Source organism: Oxyura jamaicensis, chromosome 1 (assembly GCF_011077185.1).
Source record: "Oxyura jamaicensis isolate SHBP4307 breed ruddy duck chromosome 1, BPBGC_Ojam_1.0, whole genome shotgun sequence".
Taxonomy (NCBI): Eukaryota; Metazoa; Chordata; class Aves; order Anseriformes; family Anatidae; genus Oxyura; species Oxyura jamaicensis.
This window is the reverse complement of record NC_048893.1, coordinates 196,964,586-196,976,811: the sequence shown is the minus strand read 5'-3', so window position 1 is coordinate 196,976,811 and position 12,226 is coordinate 196,964,586. Positions and strand designations below refer to the sequence as shown.

At 43.6% G+C, this 12,226-nt stretch overlaps 1 protein-coding gene across 1 annotated transcript in view; it reads right to left on the bottom strand.

Annotated features, from left to right (window-relative positions):
• The window catches only part of ME3 (malic enzyme 3), a 121,532-nt gene that overhangs the window by 107,216 nt on the left and 2,090 nt on the right, over positions 1–12,226 (bottom strand). The gene's annotated exons all lie outside the window — the stretch shown is intronic.

The window sequence follows — 12,226 nt, the reverse complement described above, 5'->3', positions numbered from 1 at the left end:
TACATGGGAGTACACATCTCTTTTACATCCTACATTCCAAGCTTGAAGAAGACAAAGATTCTAGAAGGTGCCATTTGTCCTACTGATCCCCTCATAGTAGTATAAAACAAAATCTGAAACAGTGTCAGATTTATAAGCTTTAGTTTCAGAAAATATCCTTGCTGCAGTCAAGGCCCACATAGGGCCCTGGTTGGTTCCCTGAACCTTCACCCTGTCCCCTCCAGTTACTCAACCGCTACGATAAAGTAGTGAGCTATCAAATGTTTGCTACATTGAAGTAAGTCCTTCGGGACAGTGTGAAATCAGTGCAATTAAACGCGGCAGTGGCAACCAACACCAGTGATCATTTAACATCAAACTAAAACACAAATTTTCATTGACCTGAAATCGACACCAAATTCTCAATCTGCAGAAGGCTGAAAAATGTGGAGACTTTGGCAAACACTCGATAGGGCAGTACACACAGAACCCATAAGCACTTCAAATATGTACATGTAAACAACAGCTTCAAGACCAGTTTTAACAGTGATAATTTGTCTATAAACAGTATCAAACATATTTATACTTGACAGGAAGCAGAGCTGCAACAGGCTTTCGGGATTTTAGAGCACGCCAATTGAGAGAGGCTTTTGTGGTAACCTTGGACAATAGCTAGCTCAGTCTTACAAACAGCTCAGATTAAACATTTTCCATCCACCGAGCCAAACCTCTGGAAATAACGGGCACTGGTTACAGCAACTGTGAAGACTCAGTACCTGAACGAGGATCTTCTGCAGTCAGTCCTTGACGCTTCATCTCCACCACTCCTTCACGGTCCCTCTCTGCCCCTGCTCCCCGTGGGGTCCCTCCCATGGGATGCCGTCCTTCCCCAGCTGCTCCAGCAAACTGCTCCAGCACGGGTCCCCCACGGGCGGCAGCTCCCTCCAGACCCCTGCTCCTGTGTGGGCTCCTCTCCACGGGCTGCAGCTCTGGCCCGGGGCCTGCTCCTGTGGAGGCTCTCCATGGGCCGCAGCCTCCTGCAGGCCACATCCTACTGGCTCTTATCTGACATGGGGCAGCTTCTGGATTCCTCACAGAGGCCACCCCTGCAGCACCCCTGCTACCAAAACCTTGCCACCTAATCCCTACACAAGCCTCCTCCTCTCACAGAAGGGAGCTCCTGTACCCCCCTTCTGTTCCCTGCTTTGCTCTTTCCTCTCTGTCCCTCTCTCCATCTCTTTTGAGTAAGGCCTGGACCAAAGCAGGCAACACAACGAAACCGGTTCAAACAGACCACCTGCTCATTCTGTTGCACCACTTCTTTGTCCTTTGGTATCCTGTTGCCCACAAGGTTCTGCAAACAGGCGGATGAAGCCAGCCTTCCACACAAAGCCACACAAAGCAGGTCTGCACGGCAATGCTCTGGGCAGGAGACGGGTGCACTCAAGCATAGAGGTGAAATTATTTGCCAGGGTACCTCAGGTATCAGCGACAGAGTAGCAGCTCTGGCACAAAGCTCCATTACTTTATCCAATATGTGCATGTTCACAGCTTGAATTCATCTTGGCTATCTCAGGATACCTACAGCGCAGGTGTCTGTGGTGAACTGATCACCTCAGGTTCTCCTTAGTCAAGGGACAGGAGTGTGAGGCACCTCACCCAGAATATGCACTGCAGAGACCCCACCTCCCAGGTACCACTCATCCCGATGATCCCACTGCTGTACGCACACCACGGCTCTGGAAGCTCTCACATGCACGGCTCTTCAGACTGTCCTGGATAGGAAAAAGCCATACTATCTCAAAATTAAGTTTTAATCTTCACTTTAAAAGCCATAAAGGATTTCCCATAGTTTGAAATTATTAAAAAATTGAAATTACTAAGAACCTGAAAGGGAAGAGGCTCCCTGGACTTAAAGTAGATCTGGCTAGTGCCCCGTAGCAGGGTTCACTGCAAGTAACCCAGACCTTCAGTGCGATTTCCTAACGCTAGGAAAATTAAAACCAGCACTGAACTGACCAAGTGACTATTTTATCAACAAGACTGAGGTTTGAGCCTCCCCCAGGCGCACTTGATCCAGCGCCACAGTTCAGAGATTAAATAATGATGATGCCAAACAACGACATTGAGGAAGGTTTCAGCTGTTCGTTGCTTCCCATCTGTAATCCCACTCACTGCTCTTCCCTGCTCCAGCACTGCAGAACACTTAAGGTCCTGTGAACAGCTTTATTTATTCTCTGACAAAAATAAAAAGTTAAAAGCACCCACTTCACTGAATTTGCTGTTCCTCAGGAAATACTAATTGAAAACTTTTTGCCCTGCGTTACAAATTGCAGTGCAAATATTATGATTCTGTAAGTCAAACAACATTAATATCCCTTTTTCCCTGCTGGAAATCCTAATAAATGCTACAGGGGTTTTCAGCTTTGCAGGAAGTGAAACTGCTGGATTCTTGTATACTTGTGTATTTGACTGCAGTGGGAAACTCATTTTGCAACTCCACCAAATCTCAGTTACATTCCTACAAGCAAAGCAGTTCAGCTGCCAGTCAATAGGACGTTTGACCTTGCACAGAAACCTGAAAGGCACTTGTACAAAACAACAAGATCTGATTACATTTGCACTCTCACTGCCAAATCCATTAAAGCTTATCTTTAAAATACAATTAGCTTTTAATAAGTGCCCAACGCCAGAGGTATTTTCCAGCAGCAGCCAGAGTCTTGCTGCTGCTTTCCAGCACCTTTGCATCACTTCTTTTCTATTTATATGACAAATGATTTCGTTAACTCTATTTGAAGATACAACATGCTAAACCCAAAATACCTACTTGCCTTTAGGGAGTGTGGCCCAGTTTCAGCACCAGTCACGCATTCATTCGGGTTTCATAATCCCAGTTACTCCTAACCAGTGTCCACTTGCAAGGTCATAATTCAGAAGCACTTTTGTGCGTTTTATGAAGCAGCTACAAAGCTGTGCAGGGCAGCCTCAAGCTCTCCATGGGATCTCACGTAGAACACATATCTTTCATCCAGTCCAGCTCTTGCCTGCGTGCCAGAGGACAGATTTTGGCATTGGAAAGGCAGCACTTCAAGTTGGTTGTCCCAAAGCTCAGAAGGAAGATGCAGCTTGGACAGATTAGGCTAAGATAAGGAGCACCACAAAGTACTTTTGATTTTTTGGGGCACATAATTATGGAATCAGCTGAAGCCTTCAGTGATTCTGTATCAGCAGAAATTGATTATATTGGCAAATTCTTTTTTTTTTCTTTGAGATTTTGGCTTAAGCAATTAGTAAGCACAATTTTTTACATTTCCATTTTAGTTACTATCTATTAACAGAGCAAGATGGTGAAATTTCACACAACACTATCTCTAATCTTATCCTTAAGTGATCAAACAGTCTCACATCTTGAAAGGTGCAGTTGGTTGTTCCTAAATTTAAGCAAGGCTCAATGCAAATTTGACAGAAATCAGTGGAAATTCTCCCAATGTCTTAAGCCTATGTTGCCTTTAAAAACCAAACAGCAGTGTTCAGGGATACCTCTGTGCTGCAGCAGGCATTTTTTTCCCCAGACATAAGCCAGTAAAAAGCTGCTGGCATCAGCACATGAAGTGAAAGGCATGTCACACATGTCTCCTTCTAATAAATACTGCTGCACATTACAGCCTAGGCAATCTACCAAGCCTAAGAGGAATCTATTGCATGTGTGAAATGAGAAACAAGCCCCAGTGGTATGTGCACTGAAAATCCTCCAAACTTAAGGGGGGAAAAAAAAACAACTTTTATTATTCTTTGAGCAACTGAATTTATGTTTGAACATGGTGTACTTGAGAAGCTTATAAGACGCCAATGTAAGCAAATTCCCTAGTGAGTATGAAGTAGCAGATACTGCAGAATGCAAGCCATCTGCATTGGGATCATCATATGCTTGGAAGTTTTCTGTGGATGCACCTACCTGGAGCAAATGGTTGGATCTAATCATTGCTTTCTGGTACCGTCACCCAGCCTGCCAAGCCCTCTGCCTGGCACTAGGGCAAGAGAGATGACTTTTCAATTCCTCTTTTCAACGTCCTGCTCACTTCACACATTTTCAGGTCCCCTTGCACAAACTCTGTCTCTCACCCAGAAACCACCTAAACAATTCTGGCAGAAGGATAAGTGGTTTTTATGATCCTACAACTGTTGTACAGCTCTTTTCTCTTCCCTACAGGAGTCTCTGCTGGAATTCAGCCTTTGTGCACATCACACTAGTCAAATTGTTCACCCTCTCAGCCATGGTATTTTTTTTTGCATTGAAAGAGCATCTGTTTAAAACAAACAAACAAAAAAATCTAAACCAATGTACCAATGATACCTTTTTAGATTACATTTTTATTTATAACCCCCTGTATAACATAAAGGAAGAGAATGTCCTTGCCCCTCCAGTAACTGTGATCTGGGGATCTGATTTACAGAAGAGGTTGTTTTATGCCAGAAATTAGCTGTGGAAAAAATGGCAAGATGAACTCATCTAATTACCTGAAGGGTAGGAAATGGCTCACTGGGGGAAGTTGAAGTGGTTCTTGCTTGCTTGTTTTTTAAATTGGATCAACTGATGTAGTTGGGGATAAGAAAAAATTGAGTTCCTAGAAAAAAGGCTGTGAACATGAAAATCCCTGGTTTTACCTTTTTCTCCCCCATCTAAACCAGTTATAAAGTACATCATCTCTCCCTCCAGCCCCTGCCCTGCCTACATGCTTAGAGCAGCCTGACAACAGAAACTAATAATCTGGACACTTACAGAAATTACAGGATTTGGCACGTATAATGCATGTGCTCATTTGCAACTAATCATAGCCAAAATTACCCATAGGTTTAACATCAAACCCTTCAAATGAAGATTAAACAGAGTTTAATAGTTTCCACAATGAACTTAACCACATGGGGAAGTGACAAATCCATTAGCCAGGCCAAAGAGTTAAAGTTCAAGATGTCCTGTCCAGGAGAACATAACACTGCTGTACTTGAAATAACTAATTCCTTCCTCTGTTGAGAAACACAGTAAGGTTAACTACATGTTTTATGAGGCTGAACAGAGTTAATCCATATGGACAGATTACAAAACAGACTTATCACTTTATAAGCTGGATGCACAGAGAAAAATTTTTCTCTGAGATGTGGAGCTAATCTTTATAGAATACAAAAATTCACTGAAAATCTGTTTTGGTTCCATGGCACATGTTAAAAAAGGATCGATGTACAAACAAGAACTGCAAAGGGAAGCGAAGCAGAAAACTTTCATATGCAGAAAACTTCTGTGTCGGTGTTATTTTCTTTGTAAGAACCACAGTCTGCAAAGTTTATGTCTGTGCTTTGTGTTTGGCAGCTTCAGAACTATAAAAAGCTTTGCCATTTAAAAAAAATAATAAAAGAGAGATATTGTATTAGGCTGACAATATATGTCGTTTATCAAAATGTCACATTGTTTGGGGAGACAGATAGCAAGCGGGCCTCAAAGAGGAGGTTAAAAATTAAAAGCATGCTCATCATCTCTGCTGGAGCACATTATGAGCTGGAAGTAGTGAAGTTTGCTGTTGTGCTGAGTCCGCTATAAAGAGATAGAATTCCAGAACAGTGTTTATTCTCCCCCAAGAATCAAGACACGTCTGATCCGCTCACAATGGCTCTAAAGCTAAGTCTGTCCCAAAATAATTTATTTGAGTTACAATTACAATGGGCTGCCCAATGTTTGATAGCAGGTCTGATAAGTCAGTGAGAAAAAGTCAGAAAATTAAGTAGCAGTCAGAGGGAAAACAAAAGACAAAGCAAACACTTCAGTTTTTCAACCTGACTTGTCTCCTAGGTTTTGTCTCTGGATCTCTGGATCCAGAACCCTCAGGATAGTTAAAATAACCATTTGCCTCTTAGCTCCCTGCACCCTTGATTAAAACCAAATGAACAAAACCAACACGAAACAGGACAATCTGTACTCCTGCACACCACTCGCTTGGTGCTCGAAATGCTTGGATGCTGTCTGTACGGGCACTCTTGGAACTGAAGACCAAGTAAAACCCTGAAAGCACAGGAGAGCTGCCGACAGCAGAGGTTTGCACAGCCCTTCCCAACAGCCAGGCAAGTCTGAGTGCATGTGGGGAGGTTCAGGAAGGCAAACCAGCATCACCGATAGGAAGTCAAGGAAAGAAAACCACCCCTAAGACCCAGAGGAACCGAAATTCTACAAGGAGCCACAACTTCCCCGGGCTACAGGTATCAATAAGTGCAATTGCTTGTTGCAAGCTCACAGACTGAAGGTCAACACTCACAGTGGGACCAAACTGGGCTCTCAGGTACATCGATGGAGCTCAAGTCTTTCTCTGTAAGCATAAGGCACATCTATAGTCACCTTAAACATACCACAACAGCACTGCAGCACAAGCCCCTCAGCAGAGCGTGTCTAGTGAATAGAAAGACGACTCGTGTTCCAGTCTATTTTCTTATTAAAGAGAAAAAAATGTTTAATCAACTTCAGGGTTCTACAGCTGCCATGAAAACTAATAATTATTTATGGAGGGAAGCGCGAGGGGATAAATAGGCTACAGCAAGAAGATTACTATTGTGCATTAATCTGAAAAAACTACTTTTTATTGTAGTGAATTCCATTTATTGTGCTCTAAGTTTCAAAATATACAGTACCATTTGTAATTATTATGCCCTGTTACATGCCACACAAAAGCTACAGAATTTCTGCCGATTTAAAGAAATTGCAGACTGCACTTGATTGTGCCAGCCGATGAAGCACAGAACAGAAACAAGGTGTAATATGGTGATTAGACAGAGAAGATTAAGGGTCAAACTACCCAGCTGAAGTCATCCGGTAAATTTATAAAATGAGTTTGCATATCTAAGCCCACCGTAAGCCTAACAAAACCCATTTTTGACACTCACTAATCACCAGTAGAATTCAAGCGGTAAAACTGGGGCAAAGCTGCACTTTTTATATCACTCTCAGTTAATACTTGGTAGTAAAGGAATTGAAATCCATGTGCCATTCCTGCTAAAGTAAAACTGTAAGAAAGTTGGCATTAGTGTAAACGACTTTCAGAACACGAGGTCCCACCAGCTAGGGGACACTTCTCCCTAGCAGAAGGGACCTTGTGGACTGAGACCCAAGCCTCTGAATCCCAACCACCCAGTTCATCACACCACCAGGTTTCCAATCAGACCAGAGAAGTCACTGACCAGTTTCCACCTCTCAATCTTGCAAAATTGCTGGGTTGGTTTGTTTCTTCTTTAAAGGCCCCACCTTTCCTTTCTCCACTCTGAACTCGTGCCAGTAACAGCAGGTTGAGTGTTCCTCGGGAGGTGGCTGCTATAGAAGCTAAAGATTAATTCACTTTATGGGCTTTTTATCCAAAACCAAATCAAATTGTATTTGCCCTAGGTGCATTTTTTTTGTTTAGCCAGATCTAAGACTCACAATAAATAAACAAATACATAAAAAATAACCACACAGAGGTCAAACTCTGCCACGAAACACTACAAAATTGCTGAGACCCATCTCTGTTAGTGACCAACTGCATGGCAAATCCATCTCAAATCAAAAGCAGCTCACAAAATTTTGCTCTTTGCTTCATCTTGCAAGTTAGCACTGCCTTTCAGCAGCTTTAGCCACATCAGCACCCATTCTGACCAGCACCAGTAACTCATCTCTAGCACTGCAGCACCCAATTGCTAACATCAAGGCCATATAACATCCTGCTACTTATGTGGGGCAAGGTTTGAAGCCTGCTGAGGTTAGCGGAGTGAAATGTTTACAGGACCCACAGATAATATGCTGTCTTACCTTCAATATCCACAGGGTTTCCAAAGTAATCAACTGGTTGGTTGCCACACATTCCACTAGATGCAATAAACAGGAATGCTGAACAAGCTGTACCATTCAGCCCCGGATCCCTTTTAACTGCATCGACATCAATTTTCATAGTATTGACCAAACAGCTTGTGTTGCTTCAAGGTAATTCTTACTCCAGAGCCAAAAAAGCTTAGTGCACCCTATCAAACAAGAACTACGCTCAAACTTGGCTCTGCCCCTACTCCAAGCCATGGCTGGTGTAAGGATTAAGGCTTCTCTTAGAGAAAGGATATGATAAAGAGAAACCAACACAGGCAGCTGCCAAACTCATGACATTCCACAGCTTAAAGGCAATTTTAAAGGCATTTTTATGATAGAAACTGCTCAGAAGACAGAAACAAGTATTTTGGTCCGAGTCCCATTTTCTCTCTGTTAATACCTTATGGTGGCTATGAGCATAGCCCCAGCACCTATAAAAGCTGTCTGACCGATACGTCCAAGACCCCTCATGACATTTATAAGTGGTGAAGGCAAAACAAGCCCCGAGGTGCTACAGGGCAGCTACAGCACTGGAAGGGGCAGGGGCTGCACCAGCACCCCTCTCATCTTGGCAGCAGCCTTCCTCAGCGCTTCCAAGCCTTCCCACATGAGCTCTGCTCCCGAAGCCACATCGGGCTGCCAAAGCAGAGAGCGACTCTTGGCAAGGGATTAGGCAGGGGGACAGGAAGGCAGATGGCCTCCTGGTTTGGGAATGATCAGGGAAAGGGACTGGACTCCAAGCTGGGCAAGCAAAGGGACTGTTGTAGGCTGCCGCCAACACCAGAAGCACCAACAACAGATGTAGTTTGGGTGTAGTTTGCTGACCAGGCCGAGTTGCCTTTATATGAAATGTCATTGCCAAAAGATACTTCCAAATAAATATTGCTTGGCAGTAACAGCAACCAACCAACAAAACTCCTCACACCAGGATGAAGGCCCAAAATCTAAGCTGTCACATTTCCAGAATAACATGTATGCCAAAAAACGGGAGCAAAGCTTATCTCTTCAGAGTTCACTTCTCTTGAAGTCGATGGAGATGTACCTGATGAACGAAAGAGCAAGAGCAAACATGAGAACAGCCTCTCTGCCCAGGACATTACTGAAGGTGCACACTGCGGCTGCTCCAGCTCACTTCTGTTGCAGCTCCAGAGCAGAGCGGGGTTGGAGCAGCATTTGCCACAGAGCTGTTTCTCAGTTGGGGCCTAGCTTGGGTTTGGAGTGACCCATGTGCTGCAGGGTTTGGCCGTGAATGTGGCTTGTTTGCTGTTGCTAGAAACCAGAGAGCCCTAGCAGGTCAGTTCACCTCCGTGAGCATCCTGTCTACAACAGTACACATAAACCTTACCACGAGTAAACAGTGCAGGCAAATTGGACACTTTTCCCCTGCACATTCCCATCCTTCCATTATTTTCCATTTGGAGACTCTCTAAGCCAGGTGTGGTTTCAATGTATTTAATAGCCCTCAGTGGGGCTTTTCTTTTAATTAGCTTGTCCAGTGTCCTCTAAGTAGCAGTAGATTCCTGACAAGCTAAGAGGACAGCCTCCAGACTCTGCTCATCTCATACTCTTACACTGCAAAACACGAACAGATGTTAAGTTAACAAGCGCTGGGGGTCACACAGCCACCAAAAACCCCTGTGCCCTCCCCAGTGGTTAAATGTCTATAGAGGCCCACAGCTAGCCAACAGGAGAATCTAGTTGTAAGAACATAACCAACCGTGTGGGCTTACATCAGAGATTTAATCATTTGAAAGCAGAATCCTGCCTTGATTGAATCTTGCCAACTCCCATTTCAGAGGCACTGCGCTCGTGCTCATTACTAAGTTTGTTTAAATGCAATCACTCGACTAATCCAGCTACTTCTAGGCTGGTTTCATCACAGTTGCTGGGTACAGCCACGTGCAAGACTATCATTTTGTCTCAGCTGCTACGGCAAATCACTGACACCGTGTTCAAAGAACCCTCCATTAGCTTAATTCTGATCCCCACAAAGCCGAAGGACAACCCAACCTTCTGCATTGTAATGCTGTGTGCAGCAGTAAATTCCAAACCTGCTGCAGCAGCCCACAGCAGTTAGTTGAAAAGTTTAATTTTTACAGATGCAGACTGGTATTTTTGTTCTGATAATTCATTATAACACATTTCATGAAATCAAGTGTGTGCACCGAGGAAGTACAAGGTGCTGTCCAGATGTATACAGAAGGCCCCACATTCTCATCTCTGCGCTGCAGCTTTCAGAAAAATGTAGTGTATTATCTGTTATCTCAGCCCTTGAAACGCAGCAACGTCCTGCAACTTTGAGAACTAACTGCCCTCTAGATTGGCATCTGTTTGTGATGTGAGCTCTCCCAAGAGGCATGACTTATCCCAAAGCTAGGACTTCTAGGAAAACAGGTGAAGTGCCCTCAACCTTCCAAGCGAACAGTGAAGAACCTGCGGCAGTCTGATGTCATGGACAAAATTACAGTCAATTTTTGACAAGGTAAGTTTTTGAGTCCCTACAGGTCCGTAGTCAAACTGCGAATTGTCCATGTGATGAGTTTACACCTCACCTCAGTCTGTGTTTGTTAAAACACACAGAGGGCACATGGATGTGACAGAGTCCCTGGCCGAAGTGGGGAGTCACGAACAGCATGTCCAGGATGAACACAACTGCACAGATGCTAAGAACTGTGAGCAGACAGTGCAGAGAGGAGACAGCATTGTCATGACTGTACCAACCATGAGGCAATTTGAAGAAAGTGGGTAGGATGTGCCTCAGGAAAAGAGGAACTACTTTATGAAGTGCTTCATAAATACATGTGACAAGCTCTTCCTTCTATTATTTCTGTGACTTTTTTTGTCAGCTGAGGACAACTGCTATTGCCTTTTAGGTCCACAAACACCCCTTGAGAAGAACACTGACAATTCCTAAGCCCTGCCCTTGGGTCAGACAGGGGTTGTAATGCTTCAAAACACAAGGAAGAGCAGTGTTGGAATTGTACAGAAACATGCAGAATGCTCACGCACGGCATAGATGAAGCATAGCCAATTCTGTCTTCAAAGTTCTTCCTACTGCCAGAGGATTTAAGCTACAAGATTTCCTTGCTCATGACTTCCCCAGCGTCACAGGAAGTTGGAGACATAAATGATAATTGAGCCAAGTCTCAGAGATGGGACCCAGTCTCATCTTAACTGCAAATCAGTTTTTCCTCTAAATTTACTCCAAAATCTCATAGTTAAGCAAGCTCTTATACACGATGCAATACACAGACTGGACAAATAATTTAAGACCTGGAGGCAACTCATTCATAATCCATGCTTACTATGGTGCTGGCACCCTTACATCACAAAATCCAGCTAACCCCACAGAGTAAGCAATGACCAAAGAAAAGAAACAAGTGCAAATTTCTTATGTCCATCACCAGTTTTTCCTATCTTTTTTTTTCTTCTCAGGCAGATTTGGAAAACAGATGAGCATCTCAGAAGACAGCTTGCTTTTTAGTAAGGCTTAGGGTATTAGAGAGGACCTGGCAGCTGTGACTTCTAAGTTTGAAAGGCTTGTACAAAGCAGTTCTGACCTAGTAATCAAGCAAAGAGTTGAATCAATAACCTCAGACTATATGTGATTCTGCTGAAGGGACACAGTCAACTTTATTCAGTAAATCAACACATACTTCATTGCTTTAGACTGACTCTTCAAACTTCACCCAGAAGCTATAAAATAGCCAGTGTGTTGAATAAAGGAGCAAAGCACTTGCTGCCCCATGCCTTACTTAAAAAATAAAAAACCACAAACACCATTTCAGAGGTTCTTGGAGAGATGTGAGGACTATGCCCCACACAAAAGCCTTCAATAAGATAAAAACCTAGATAAAAGCAAGATCTACTTCAGAAAAATGGCAATGCTACTAGAGATGTAAACAGTAACTGCTATGTGATGAGATTACAACAGCTGAAAACCTATCAAGATCCCTAATTCTGATTTACAGTACTGTGGCAAGGCAGAATGAAGGGCCATCAACCACACCTTGACCACATACGAGCTGCCTGAAATATCCCATTTCAGCTGAACACAGTTCATCCCTTAGCTACTGCAACTAACTGTAAAGAACAACAAACTGAAACCCGTTTGAAGCTCTGAGAACAAGCTGAACGTTTACCAGCAACTAGTTACCTAGGTGCATAAACTGGCAGTCCTTATCTCTTACCACTGCTGTCAGCCTTTCTTTCCTCACGTGGATGTTCTCGGGATGACATACTGATGATTGTAAGGCCTGTACTGACATAGGAACGTAACATAAACAGCAAACATCCAGGCTGGAGACCAGCTGGGAGATTTCTCATGGCCAATTAAGCATGGCACACTAGAATATATCTTGCCTCCAACAGAAGCAG